We start from the raw sequence: 14,409 nt of genomic DNA, 5'->3' as shown, positions 1-14,409 counted from the left end.
ACACTCATATAACTTTTGACAGGACAGACTGAGCACAGTGCACATGGCTCTTTGGAGAGATGTTACTTGAGTGTTTCTAAAATTCATACACTTGTGGTCAACACTCTGCCCAGCACAGCTGAAAACAGGAATAGAAGTAAAAAGGATATTCAGAGGATCATGGTTTTTTCAGAGTTTCTGTTTCTGTCATTAATGCATAAACTTCTGTACCTAAAGGTATATTCTGCAAGTGTTTTGAGATATGAAATTTGAAAAGTTACTTGTCATGGGTTGATGTTTGCAAGTGAGTCCCTTGGTCATGATGTGACTTAGTTTAACTGGTCCCCAGTATCCACATCTCAATGATCTTCTCTCCCCAGGAACTCTGTGGAATTATATAGTTCTTTGCTTGTCTGTTAAAAGTTCCCTAAAGCAAGAGTGAAAGCTACTTCCAGTGAGAGAAAGGTACAGAAATGGAGGAGGTTAAGAAAGTGCTTTGAGATTTTGGGAAGAAGAATTCGAGGGAACCTTAGAACTATGCCATGAACAAGCTCACAATATTTCTCTCTATGAAGTCAAGACAAAGCAACTCTTACAACCATTAGGAAAAGTACTCAAGTCAGAGAAAAAAGTTCATCAGATGGCGAGAAAACTCTAGAGGAGATGGAAAGAAAAAATGAGATTGTCCTAGAAACACTATACTCCCCACAAGGGGCACCATTTAGCCCTGGGCAGTTATGCAAACTTCAATCCATGCACATAACCTTCCCAATTTTTGCCATATCTGCACACCACCATGGCTTCCCTGGTGGTTCAGTCAGTAAAGAATCTGCTTGCAACACAGGACACCTGGGTTTGATTCCTGGGTCAGGAAAAACCCCTGGAGAAGGAAATGGCAACCTACTCCAGTACTCTTGCCTGAAAAATCCCCTGGACAGAAAAGCCTAACGGGTCACAGTCCATGGGGTCTCAAGAGTTGGACATGACTTAGCCACTAAACCATCACCATCACAGTATTGTTATTTATCTTTCCACACTTTTTTCTTTTGCTGAAATACCTACAGTAACTTCAATCCACATAATGATATCTAGTAAAAGAAATACATGATTACCAAGCCCCCCAAAATTCACTCATATACTTTTACCTTGCCACCGTGTTAGATGCCCCCTGACACCTCCCACCTTGGGAAAACATTGCTGTGCTGGCTTCAGGAACTTGAAGATTCATGAAGACCTTGGGTTGTTACCCTTGTTATTACCAACTGCATTTCTACTTCCTAAACAAATCTTTGAAGCAAGACCTGAGAGTCATATTTAACTATGACATGTACACTTAGACTTATCTATCTTTGCACTCAGAATTTCAAGTTAAGCATAGCTGCAACACACAGAATGGAATTCTCTGAAAGGTACCATGTCAGTACTCTGGGTTCATCCTGCTTTGCCTTAAGTGACTACCTTCTGGACCATAAGCTCCCTAGGGACAGGGACACGTTCTTATTCCCCACTGGATCCCTGCCTCCAGCATGGGGCCAAGCACATAGATGGCCTATTGGTAAATGCTTGCTTTTTTAGAAAAACCATTCAGGTGATAGCATAGTCAGTACCTAGCTAGCTAGCTAGATAGAAGAGTAACATCAGTGTGAATTATAATCATACCCAAATAAAGGTTTTTCCGTGGCAGTTCTCAACACATTAGAACCATATGGGGAACTTAAAGAAAATGTTCTGATGCCTGGTGCCTTCCCCCTCCACAGTGGGGAAAAAAAAAAAAAGTGAAAGTGTTAGTCACTCAGTTGTGTCTGACTCTTTGCAACCCTATGGACTGTAGCCCACTAGACTCCTCTGTCCATGGAATCCTCCAGGCAAGAATACAGGAGTGGGTTGCCATTCTCTTCTCTAGGAGATCGCCCCGACCCAGGAATCAAACTCGGTTCTCTTGCATTGCAGGTGGATTCTCTAACATCTGAGCCACCAGGGAAGCAACCCCTGCCCTCTAGACCGTTTAAATCAGAATTCCTGGAAGTGGAGTCTAGGCACAGCTATTTTAAAAAAGCACCCCAAGTGATTTGAATGTGCAATCAAATTGAGCACGGTTACTCTACAGGTCTTACTAAAGAGAGTAAGCTGTCCATGGAGGAACTACCACAATATGGGCCATTTGGTCAGACTACAGCAGAAGCTGCTCTTCCTAACTCTGGAGAAAATCTCAGAGAATACCTGTAGGAAGCTGATATTGAAGCCTGAAGATAGTCACTGCAGTTTCAAATGAATCTTGTCTTCCAAAATGCCTGACAAGCCGTATCACTACTGGAGACGAGCCAACTGAGGAAGCTGTAAATCAAGGTGCTGGCTGGGTTTCTGGTCAGATCCACCAGCAGGCAGGGGTGAGAGTGTGCCCTGGATTTAAGAAGGGGCTTGGACCAAGTATCTCTGGTTCTACTAAAGATAGGGAGGGATGGCAGAAGGCTGACTTCCATGCAGAAGGCCTCAGGACTGTTGAAACATTCAATGACTGGTACTTAATATTTTCACAGGCCCAGGTCAGCAGTCACAGCAGGCTTCGAGACTCCACAGGATAAAAGCAGAGGCTTCCCTGAAAGAGTCACCCCACGGTGACCTTTCCATGATGTTTCTAGTCCGAGCAACCCAGAGCTGCCCCTGGCCCACCCATCGTCTACTGAGTTCCCCTGTCAGTCACCCGTGCCCTTTCTGAGCACCCTTCCCATTCTCTGAGGGAGGCCCCATTTTCACCTCTCTAATGAAGCGAGCTGCTCCCTCCTGGGTGTTTATCCATCTAACATACTTGCAGCCTGCTATCATCTGCCCCTTTCGGTCTGTACCCCAGCTCCTCAGAGTGCTTTAATCTTGCCTCATGAGTCAGTCCCTCCATCCCATTAATCATGCCTGCTGCTTCTCTCTGATCTCCCTCCAGCAGGCTGCATCCTCTCCCTGGTCCTGATGCCCTAAACTAGACATTGCTTCCCTCACTCCTCATTCACTCCCTGTCTGGGCCATGAGGTCGATGCCAAAGGACTCCCAGACAGTCCTGACTACAATGGATCTGCACTGTTTTGCCCTGGCTGTGTTTTTGTTGCCCCTTCCAGCAACTGTGGCCCATGGTTTCCCCCTTCTGAGTCTGTAGTTTGTTCACCTACAAGTTAATATACTCCAGTACTCTTGCCTGGAAAATCCCATGGATGGAGGAGCCTGGTGGGCTGCAGTCCATGGGGTCGCTACGAGTCTGACTGAGCGACTTCACTTTCACTTTTCACTTTCATGCATTGGAGAAGGAAATGGCAACCCACTCCAGTGTTCTTGCCTGGAGAATCCCAGGGATGGCGGAGCCTCGTGGGCTGCCGTATATGGGGCCGCACGGAGTCGGACACGACTGAAGAGACTTAGCAGCAGCTTGGATTAAGAGATTCACAAGCCCATGGGTGGGCCAACTTCATGACCAATTGTTCAGTGGCCTTTACACCAAGATCTAAGCTGAGTAATAAGGGGAATGAGACCACACACTCCCTCAGAGTCTACCTGGGGAGTAGTCACATGGTAAAAGCAACATCAGAGGCTTACACAGAGGACTGTGGAGCATAAAGAATGGGGCAGACTTGGCCTGGAGGAGCTGACAAGAACTTTGTATCAGATAAAGCATGGAGATCTGACTCATAGGAAAAAAACAGAGGAAAGATGGGACTCAAGTGCAGAAACAGCACAAGCAAAAGGGTAGAGCCTTTTAAAAAACCATACTGTCTTCCGAGGCTTCAAAGAATGGGAGTGGGGAACTTGGTTGTGCAGGCTGAGGTCAAATGGAAAATGTCCTTGAATGTCAGGCCAACAAACCTGAAGAGTACCCTGTAGGTCAGGAGTTGGTCCAAGGGCCAAATTCACCTCTTTTTGTCAATAAAGCTTTATTGGAACACAGACAGCCTTATTTGTTTATACACTGTCTAGTACAATGGCAGCATTGAGTGGTTGCAACAGGGGCTGAATAGCCAACATAGCCTAAAGTGCTTACTATTTGGTCGTTTACAGAAAAAGTTTGCTGGCACCTGCTTTAGGGCTGGAAGAGCCATTAAAGATATTTCAGTAGACAAGTGAAAGGATCTCAGATCCATATTTTAGAAAGTCCACAATGAACGCCTAGAACAAGAAGTACTGGGGAAATGATCTGGACAGTGGGAGATGAGAGCGAGATGAGTTGAGTTATGCAGCCACAGCCACTGGCTGCATCTGGCTAGTTATTTAAGTACAAACTGATTTAAAGCAAAAAACAACAAGCAAACAAACACCAAAAACCCTTTAAAAACCAGAATAAAAATTCCCCATCACAAACAAAAATGCTTAAGGGCATCCCATGCCAATTTTATTCAGAAAAACAAATATAAGCTTTCACAAACATAAATTTAGCTTCTCACTATTTTCATTTCTTGTTCTTTTTTTTCCTTTTTTCAACTTTTAACTTTTTCAACTTTTACCATGTGACTACTCCCCAGGTTAACTTTTTAAAAAAGAATCATAATTATTTTAGCAAGTCCCCCCCTTCCTCCACCCCCACACATCCTAAATGGAACCTGAGATATTTGTCATGCCCATCTATCCTGTTCTTTCAACATTTCAAACCATAATGGTATATTCTGATTCAAGTCAATCTTGCTAATTTAATAAGAAAAACAAGGACTGAAACGGTTTTAGCGAAACCCAAGTCCCAAAGAGAATGCAGAAAATTAAAACACCATTCCTGGAGTTTGAAATCTTTTAGACAGTCCAGAAAACCATCAACATATTTTTCCTGGAATTCATGGTGCTCCTAACTTCCATCTGATTGCAAAGGCTCCATGGTTCCCTATCAGGAACTTTCAACACAAGGATGGAGACAGAGTTCCCTTTCCATAAAAGCATCTGGTGGTTCCTTATTCACCTCCCAGGGGCAGAACACACCTAGAAAAAAAGTGTTCCTTAAGATCCTTCCCAGCACCCTAATATTGTGTAAGTGTCCTAGGTCAATGACCCTAAGATACTGGGATGGTCTTTGGAAATAACAACATAGCAAAGTCATTTTTACGAGAAATGCCACCCCAAAGAGCCCCAGAGCCTTTCACGTGAAATATTCATGCATTGACAGCACTGACATTTCATAATTTGGCTTCAATTAGTCGGTTACTATTCCTTAACACACCTCAATCCTCTAAAGAACACCTGGGTACTCATTTTCAGCTTAGCGATACAGACTACAGAGCTTCCATGTAACCTTTCCATTCAGTCTTCTTTTTTCCTCAACTTTCTAACATCCTTTCTATCTATTTTTCCCCTCCTTCTCTTCCTCCCATGTTTTTCAGAAATCAGGTACAAGCTAGGTGGTCAATGGATTGAAATGAAGACATGAGGGATGCAACAGCCAGGGATGGAGGCCTGGGGAGGGTGGTCAAATCACTGAAGAAAGGTTCACCCTTCAGGATGCTCAGAGCTGACAGACAAGAGCACAGAGCATCACTCAAACACCCGCACATACAGGCACTTCATTTGCAGAATGTCAGTGATTGTTGCTCACTCACTAAGTCACGTGTCTGGCTCTTTGCAACCCCACGGACTGCAGCATGCCAGGCTTCCCTGTCCTTCACGGTCTCTCGAAGTTTGATTAAATTCATGTCCATTGAGTCGGTGAAGCCATCCAACCATCTCATCCTCTGTTGCCTCCTTCTCCTCCTGCCTTCTGTTTCCCAGCATCAGAGTCTTTTCCAATGAGTTGGCTCTTCACATCAGGTGGCCAAGTACTGGAGTTTCAGCTTCAGCATCAGTCCTTCCAATAAATATTCAGGGTTTATTTCCTTTAGGATTGACTGGTTTGATCTCCTTGCAGTCCCAGGGGCTCTCAAGAGTCTTCTCCAACAGCACAGTTCAAAAGCATCAATTCTTCAACGCTCAGCTTTCTTTATGGTCCAACTCTCACATCTGTACATGACTACTGGAAAAACTACAGCTTTGAATATACGGACCTGTGTCGGCAAAATGATGTCTCTACTTTTTAATATGTTGTCTAGGTTTGTCATAGCTTTCTTTCCAAGGAAAAAGTGTCATTTAAATTCATGGTTGTGGTCACCATCCAGTGGTTTTGGAGCCCAAGAAAATAAAGATTGTTAATGTTTCCACTTATTCCCCATCTACTTGCCATGAAGTGATGGGACTGGATGCCATGATCTTAATTTTTTGAATATTGAGTTTGAAGCCAGCTTTTTCACTCTCCTCTTTTACTCTCATCAAGAGGCTTTTTAGTCAGTGGTTTAGTACACTGGAATTGGGACCAATTGCTGACCTCAAAGGCTCTAGTCCTAATTGTCCAAATTGGTGGCCACTAGCTACATATAGCTATTTAAATAAAAATTAAATAAAATTAATTATTTAGTTCCTAAATTGCATTAGTCACATTTTAAGTGCTAAATAGCCACAGGAGGCTAGTGGCTACTGAGTGTACTGGATCCAACAGACCCAGAACATATTCATCACCTCAGAGAGTTTAACTGGAGAGTCATCACTGATAACAGGAACACAGCAGAGGAACTGAAGACTGGTTTCCCTTGAGAATTAAACATACATTCCCCACAGATCTGTCCAAGCTACCCACTCCCTGGAGGTGGAAGAAATGAGGATGACTTATGTATGAAGGATCTAGAGCAGACAGACCTGCCCATGTGAGAAGACCTGGATTTGCAAGGGGAAGCTGGTAATTAGTTTGAGAGAAGCCCAAAGAAATCAACGCAATACGCTCAGTGTGGCTACCACCCCCAAGATTTATTTATTTTGCTTTATAAAATTTGAGAATACAAATTACATTTCCAGTGCTATTATATTCAAATGCATTCAAGATGAAATCATGCATGCATCTCATATCAGGTTAACAGACATGCATTCAAGTGTAATCCGAGACTCACCAAAGAACAATGTTACATGTAAAATTAGAAATAAAATAACTTTTTCATATTGTATTCATTTAGAAATAATTTTCTGTGGGCTTGGCCTCAACTTGCAACATACTCCTAAGAGCACAAATCTGGTTTGTAAAACAGTGCTCACCATGCTTGGCACGCAAGCTCACATAAACACCCCTACCTCCGTTTGCCCAGTTCCCCAGCCATGTGATATATTCACATACAAATCCAGGAGACAGAAAAATAATCCTACTGCCATCAACAAATTATAAACAGGAAAATATTTACCAAGAGCTCTTGTTGTGAACCCTGCTTCTAAGACAGCTAAGTACCCTTGGATACATCACTTCACTTCTCTGTCTCTACAAAGAAAGTCACATGAACAGGACTTCTGTGGGATGGGGATAAATAATACAAAATAAAATTACCTGTATCAAAACTCTAAAGGTTTGACAGTGTTGTCAACATTCATATGATGATTTAGTCCTAGTTTTAACCCTTTATGTATTTCATCATCAAGTACACTTTTCACCCCAATATATTGATACTCAACAGAAAATTCAACTACAATAAATTCATATTATCCACTACTACCAAGGTCCTTGAGGATGTAATGTTAGGGGGTAAACAGTTTTTCCAGTGGTCATGTATGGATGTGAGAGTTGGACTGTGAAGAAAGCTGAGCGCCAAAGAATTGATGCTTTTGAACTGTGGTGTTGGAGAAGACTCTTGAGAGTTCCTTGCACTGCAAGGAGATCTAACCAGTCCATTCTAAAGGAGATCAGCCCTGGGATTTCTTTGGAAGGAATGATGCTAAAGCTGAAACTCCAGTACTTGGGCCACCTCATGCGAAGAGTTGACTCATTGGAAAAGACTCTGATGCTGGGAGGGATTGGGGGCAGGAGGAGAAGGGGATGACAGAGGATGCGATGGCTGGATGGCATCACCGACTTGATGGATGTGAGTCTGAGTGAACTCCGGGAGTTGGTGATGGACAGGGAGGCCTGGCGTGCTGCGATTCATGGGGTCGCAAAGAGTTGGACACGACTGAGCGACTGAACTGAACTGAAACAGTCTACAAAATTATAATACATTTGTAGGGGGTGAAGGGGAGGGCCATGTGAGCACTGGCAAAAAGAAGCAAAAAACAGAAGGCAAGGATTCTTTTTCAGCTGAGTAAGCCTGAAATGGACTTTCTCCCTTCAGGATTAATGAAAGATGTGGTCCACTCTTCAAATACTATCACTCACCCTTTTTAGAATTGCAATTACTCGTGCATTCTCAGGACAAGGTTAGCTAGATTAGCATACAGAATCCAAAAGAGTTACTGTCCCAACACTGCCACTGTCCGCTCCATGTGCTCCTCAGCCAGGTTACCTGGTCACAAAGTTTCCCAAGCGACTTGCTACTGCTGGCAGCATGCGGCCAGTCATTTCATCCCGGTGCTCAGGCAGAACATCAGGTTCCAGAGCTTTTCTGGGCTGGCTTGGCCCACACACAGGAGTGTTTTCTCCTAACTGATTCCAATCCATGGGTAGGGATATGGTAGAGAACTATATTCTTATTAGAGAAAATAAAACTCGAATAAGTTAATAAATATGTGCTAAGGATTTCCTCTGTATTTCATCACTTGGGAGTGAAACAAGTTTTCTTAAAACCCAAATTCTATAAGTAAATACTGGCCATACATTCTCTCAACCAGAAAAAGAGCTCCTGACTGGTCGTATTCCTCAAGCAGGGTAGTGGCTCTTCTTACACGTTGTCCTCAGCCCTCCTCTGACAAAGTCCCTGATCGCCCCTTCCTTTGTGCCCCACAGCAATGATGACTAGCAGCGACAGTAACAAGGCATGGCACATTTGGATTAAAACTCGCCTTAATTAACGGTCAACTGTCATAGATGTTAGCCAAGCCACATTTGTTTAAATGTTTTCTTCTGTTTGTTTTCAAAATAGTTAATTGCAAGTAGAACTAACAATGAATCTGAATGTCATTTTTTTGGAATATTTCATGATTAAGTGGGGGTTTGGAAAAAGGCCACTGTCCTGCAGTGTTGAGGAAAAGAAGCCTAACCTTGCTTACATCAAATACAAGCCCATTCCAGGGGTCTGCTAATGTCCAGGATAAATGACTTACCACATGAATAACCATTTAAAACTGTAATGTGAATTATGACATAACTCATCTGTTAAATATTTCATGTGAAGATTTTAATGAATTGCATGATGGAATGTTGGACAAAAAAGACAACTGAAATCCTGGGACTAATTTGGGCGAAACTGAGAACAGAGTATTCTCGTGGAAATGAGGGGGAAGAAAAGGCAGCTGCATTTATGTCCCCCTGGGTGTCAGACTGGCAAGCCCAAAGGCTTTCTTATAAGATTATAGGGAACCAAGAACGATCAGCAACAACCTTTTGAAAAATATTTAGATCAAAGCCGTATTTGTTTATTATAATCTTGATAAAGCCCAAACATTAATCTCCAAGGTATGGTATTATTTCAGAAATTAGGGGGGAAAAAAACATTCTCACAGCAGCAGACACACCTCACATTTTAGCCTATGCCAAGTGAAGAAATACAATGATAAAAGGGGAGGAGGTATTTTAAATATAACCCCTAACCGATTGCATATTTCACTTCTGAAGTACACGCTGTGGTGCTGGGGTGGACGGGGGCAATCTTTCTTTTACATGCTTTTAAGTAACAAAGAGCTACATGATGTATGTCTGTGGTGAGAGAGAGGGAGGGGAAACAGGACTCATTATCACTCGATTGACAACGTGATAGCAGAGGACTGTCTTTGAAGACTCATAGCTGCAGAGGCCTATTTTAATCTGGAACCGTCCCCACCCACTGTCCGTGACTGACTTCTGGGAATGTGTGTAGGAAGGCCTGATCCTTTCGCCTACACATTTCTTTCGTAATCACTTTGTTTTTGTCCTGTCAGAGCTTCTTGGGAGCAGTCACCTTCAGTAAAGTATAATAAATGACAATTATGAATGTTTCCTCCATTTAGATTCTAATTACTTGACAGAATCAATGTTGAAAAGAATTAGCAGGGCCGTGGAATGGAATAATAATTTTCTTTTCACCCCTGAGGTAATCTGGAAGCATTTTTCCAGACCTCATCTAAAGAAACTTATATTCCCTCAGCTTTCTAAGGCCACTGGAGCTGGCATCGAATAGTTTTTGTCAGATCATTTTATGCTCACAAAACTCTTTGAATAATATTATTTCAATAAGGTTTTCAAGCCAATACATTTTTAAAGTCAATTCCCATCCTTTCAAACTTTCAGAATAAAACATTTAAGCCTCAGGCTTCATTGTATTTTAATCAGGGTTACACAAATCAATGTCCATTAAGAAAATTATAAGTTTCCAAATTATAGCTCCCTAGTTAATAATTTCTTATTAGGTCACCACCTAATAACAGTTACCAAAGAGATTATAACAAAATCAGGGGTCAGATTTCCAAACATTTCAAAACCCATAATAGAATGGTCACAGATATTTGCCAAACACCTCTGACCTGGATGTTGATGACTGTATTTAATGCAAAGCAGCACTAAAACATCCATATGGGAATGTAAATTGGTGCAGCCACCATGGAGGCTCCTTAAAAAACTAAAAATAGAGCTACCATATAATCCAGAAATTCTACTCCTGGGTACACATATGGACAAAAAAGAAAACACTAATTTGAAAAGATACATGCATGCTAATGTTCATAACAGCACTATTCACAATAGTTAAGATATAGAAACAATCCAGTCCCATCAACAGATGACTGGTTTAAGATGTGGTGTGTGTGTGTATATACACACACACATACATACATGCAATGGACTACTAGTCATAAACAGAATGAAACATTACCATTTGCAGCAACATTGGATGGACCGAGAGAATATCATACTAACTGAAGTATGTCAAACGCAAAAGACAAACATTAAATGATATCACTAATACTAGTTTTCTAGTAGAATCTAAAAGGTAATACAAATCTACATACAAAACAGAAACAGACTCACAGATATAGGAAATAAACTTATGATGACCAAAGAGGACAGGGGAGACAGGGAGGGATAAAATAGGAGCATGAGATTAACAGATACAAACTACTAAACATAGATTAAATAAGCAACAAGGATTTACTGTATACCACAGGAATTACATTCAATATCTTGTAATAAACTACAATGGAAAATAATCTGAAAAGAAATATATATAACTGAATCACTTTGCTATTCACCTGAAATTAACACAATATTATAAATTAGTTAGATGGCAATAAAAAAAAACCCACACGGATGGTTCATGGAGCTGGGTGGGGGGAGGTTTCCAGTTACTCAGATTCTCCAGCTCATGTTTTAGGGCACAGAGAAGGAAAGAGATACGTCCTGGCACACCAAGCTCATCTTAGGAAGTTCAAGTCCATTCCAGACTCCCTAAAACTCAGATCCCTTCAGGAGTGGGTGGAAACTGTGGTGAATGAGAGCCCACACGGTGCTGGTGTCAAGGAAGCAGCTCAATTCAGTTCAGCTGATGCCCTGTGGGAATATCTTCTGGATACTGCTAGTTATTCTAATGCTGCCTGAGAAGCTGAGAATCTAAATATAATACACAGACAATTCACTGAAAAATTCACAGCACTCTGATAGGGTTACCAGATAAAATATTTCTGGTTTGCTAAGTCTGGCAACCCTACACTGAGGATCACATGGCACATCCCAGGCGATGACCTGGGGTGGCCTCTGTTGCATGTTTAGACCTGAGAGCACTGAGATAGCTTGCATTCTGCACAGAAATATCAGGACCGGAAACCAAGGTTGCCTCCATCAATGAGACTTTCATGATTTTACTATTTACTTCAGAAAATTCTTGACCAGAAAGATAAGGCTGGTGCTACTGCTGTTGCTAAGTCGCTTCAGTTGTGTCCGACTCTGTGCAACCCCACAGACGGCAGCCCACCAGGATCCCCCGTCCCTGGGTTTCTCCAGGCAAGAATACTGGAGTGGGTTGCCATTTCCTTCTCCAATGCATGAAAGTGAAAAGTGAAAATGAAGTCGCTCAGTCGTGTCTGACTCTTAGTGACCCTGTGGACTGCAGCCTACCAGGCTCCTCCGTCCATCGGATTCTCCAGGCAAAAGTACTGGAGTGGGGTGCCATTGCCTTCTCTGAAAGATAAGGTTATAAACCAGTAAATGTACTTCATGATTTACTTGAGAACTTCCCCTAAATCAGCGCATCTCAACAACAGACTGATTAAGAACAAGAGAGGGCTCAACTAGGGAAACTGCTCACTTATCAAACAACTTTTTTGATTTATCAAGACTTGAGAGGTACACCATTCTTAAATTAACCCAGTCCCAATCAGATCCCCACACTGAGAGACCCACCCAGACTCCAGAACCCTATCACTTGCCCGACTTCCCTTTCTGGGATACCAGTAAGACCCTGTCAGGAAGGTGATCTTCCTGAGATAGGGAATATGGCTGATGTAGCTTGGTCCATGGACTCTTCTGATGGTCTTCTTGTCAACAGTCAAACTGACTTTATGTTGGTCAAAGCATTAATGTATATTTGGCATTAAATTATACTATGTATTATTTATTGTGTTTTATTCCTAATTGGCTAGTGTTAAGCTACTGGAGGGTAGAGACTGTTTGTTTACATCTTTATTCTTTGTAACTAGAGAAGTACCCAGCCCAGGTAGGCACTTATGATACAAGTCAAAGGTATGAACAGGCAGTTGGGTTGATGCTGTGCTGATGGTGACATCAACTATTTTCAGACACTTTTCTCTCCTAGGAGACCTACCTCTGCCATCCAGGTATCTTTGGCTCTGTTCCGAGGGAAATGAAGACCCATGAACAGCTTCTCATAAAAGCATGGACATGAGATGTGAACAGATCTGTGTGTAGGACATATCTGCAGGTGAGGGAGGTGGGCTCTATAGTTTGTGTAAGGGACTGGTTAGGAGCTGGTAGCATTCATCCAACCAGGTGAGAGATGATGGACTTCCACCCAGAAAGCAGCACCTGGGATCAGATGGTGTGGTGTATTCTTGTTTCTAATCTCTCCCGACTGAGTGAAGCCTGGAACCTTGAGTTTTTGCACTGTCACATAAACTTCATCTGTGTCTTGCCAGATACCATCCAGCTTTTCAATCTCAAGGGTCTATCATTTCAGTATGGTAAATTTCAGCATGTTTTGATTTTGCCTGTAAATGAATCATTTCATGAAACACGTTTCTCTGCTCACTAATTATGTCTTGGAATTACGGAAGACAGTATTAGGTAAGTATTCAATTAAGAGGGAGAACCTATAGGGTGAAAATCTAGTGACCTGGTGAGGGTGGGAAAAGCATTTTAGGCCACATGCAAAGTTCCAAGCTGAGAATAAGCTTGAAGTGTCTGAGATCTGCATGTCCAGTGCAAGTGAAAACAGCACATTTCCTCTATCTTTATCAGATAGCAACCAGGACCAAACAAGGAGGGTCAAACAAAATTCAGTGATCATTCTGGGGACAGCTCCTCAGAAGCAGAATTGCCCTCTTGATGGTGGGTGGGTCAATAAGACCATTATCCCAATCACTGTTCAGTGGCTCCATTTCATTTGACATGGAAAAGACAGCAACAGAAACAGTCAAGGGAAAGACCATGTGCTTATGAGCGTGCTCATGCAGGAAGGCAGCCTGGAAAGGCAAGACCAGCACACCCCTGGGCCTGGTTCCCTCTCTCTATCCAGACACCCATTCCAAAGTCAAATACGTGGGTGGCGATGTGCTCAGCCATGGCCGACCTAGACAAGGTCCTCCCACAATAGCTGCACACAAGGTGACTATGAGCAGGGAGGGAGAAGCGAATGGGAAGTATTAATGAGCAGGTTGGACAGCATTTTGGAGTAATTAAGCATTTTTTCCCCACTTCAACCTCTTGGAATCTCAAGAGCTTGGAATATTTGGGAATTAGACATGGGGTTAAGGATACCAGTTTTGTCCCATAATTTAATCAGGCAGATGTTGAGGATGGAAAAATCATCTTCTGTCATTAAATGATTGCTCTCAAACACATACTTGGCAATACTCGAGTCTCTTCTTTGGGTTCCTGAACTGGCTTTTCAGAACAGACTGCACTGATCATGTTCTGGTGCGGGGGCAGGGTGGACCATGGGGCAGGGCGGGTGCTTCCTTCTCTGACTTGGCAGGAAGTTCAAATCTGTCTCAGCAGGGTAGATACCACTGCAGAGGTCTTAAGGGTGAGCCAAGCTGCCTGACCTCAGTGCCCCTCTACTCAGGGATTTATCCCTTCTCCAAAGGTTCCTTGGCACCCAGTAGCTCTCAGTAAAGGCTGACTGACTGACTGGATGACTGAACAAGCAAATGCACTGTATTCCAGGCACTAGGCAGTTAATCAGTTGCCTCTCGTGCTTTCTTTGAGGGATAACACTTTGAAACACAGTCGTTACCAACATTCCTCCCAGAGTTTCCTGGCACCCC

At 42.7% G+C, this 14,409-nt stretch overlaps 1 protein-coding gene across 3 annotated transcripts in view; it reads right to left on the bottom strand.

Moving 5' to 3' along the window:
- Window positions 1–14,409, bottom strand: part of CACNA2D3 (calcium voltage-gated channel auxiliary subunit alpha2delta 3) — a 903,947-nt gene that overhangs the window by 96,401 nt on the left and 793,137 nt on the right. The gene's annotated exons all lie outside the window — the stretch shown is intronic.

This window comes from Bos indicus x Bos taurus, chromosome 22 (genome assembly GCF_003369695.1).
Source record: "Bos indicus x Bos taurus breed Angus x Brahman F1 hybrid chromosome 22, Bos_hybrid_MaternalHap_v2.0, whole genome shotgun sequence".
Lineage (NCBI taxonomy): Eukaryota > Metazoa > Chordata > Mammalia > Artiodactyla > Bovidae > Bos > Bos indicus x Bos taurus.
The sequence above is the reverse complement of the archived record's forward strand: the minus strand, read 5'-3'. Positions and strand labels throughout refer to the sequence as shown.